The sequence below is a fragment of the Pteropus alecto genome, unplaced genomic scaffold (assembly GCF_000325575.1).
Source record: "Pteropus alecto unplaced genomic scaffold, ASM32557v1 scaffold113, whole genome shotgun sequence".
Classification (NCBI taxonomy): domain Eukaryota; kingdom Metazoa; phylum Chordata; class Mammalia; order Chiroptera; family Pteropodidae; genus Pteropus; species Pteropus alecto.
The window spans coordinates 6958535-6959503 of NW_006433949.1; positions in this window are offsets into that span (position 1 = coordinate 6958535).

Here is a 969-nt window from a genome sequence, read left to right on the forward strand (position 1 = left end):
GCAGGCCAGCGAGGCTGTTCCGGGCTTACCTGCCAGTCTTGGCCAATGCCTCAGGGTCTCTAGTGCAAAATTCAAGTCCTGTTCTGTGACCCGTTCAATCAGTGAATCCCAGGCTCCCCGGGAAATGTGGTAGTAAGTGCGGTGGCCCTGGGCAAGGGCTGCCTCCAGGACACCATAACAAGTGTAAAGCCAGGTGCTCAGGTTGTAAGGTGGGGACTATAGAGCTTGGGATGTCAGGGATGAGACTGGGGGACAGGTCAGTGTGGGAGACTGAGGCCAACAACTGAAAGATGCCCTGACATGGGGGAGAAGACTGTCGTGGTGCCTTTTGCCCGGGGGATTGGGTTCAAAGCTCTGACTGCCCCATGATAGGACACAAATTGCAAGATCCTCATGGAGCAAAAGCTAGAACTGGAGGTAGGCTAGGAGTGCTGCCTTATGGAGGGCCCGCAGACTTGGGGCGGTGCACATAAACAAGGGGATCCAAGGACACTTAGATAGCCTCTGAGCCTTGGGCAACCTGAGGTCCTAATTTTGCCCCAAGGATAATTCTGGCAAGGTGATAGCATCTATCCCAGTGGCCTTGTCAGTACCCAACAGGGCAACAGCAAAGAGAGAAATCAAGCTCCAGGTCGAGATGTAGTGAGGTGAACTGGGGTGGCTGAGAGGCCCCTAGACCAGCAGATATCCCAAAGGCAGGGAAAGGGTTGCCAAGGTCTGAGAAGATGGGATGGTGAACCCTGCTCCTCCCAGGCCTGAAGCACTTCCACCATGCAGCAAGCCGGTCCCTGCCCGCTTTACATCTACCCTCTCCTGTCAGTTTCCCCTGTTCCCCACTCCCCTTAGCCTAGAGTCTCCAAGCCCACGTGCAGGATGGTTCTTTTTAGGTAAGAAAGTGATAGCTGCGATGTCTAACATTGGGATTGACACTTGCTCCCCCTGGAGGCAAATCTGAAGATTAGCAGGGCC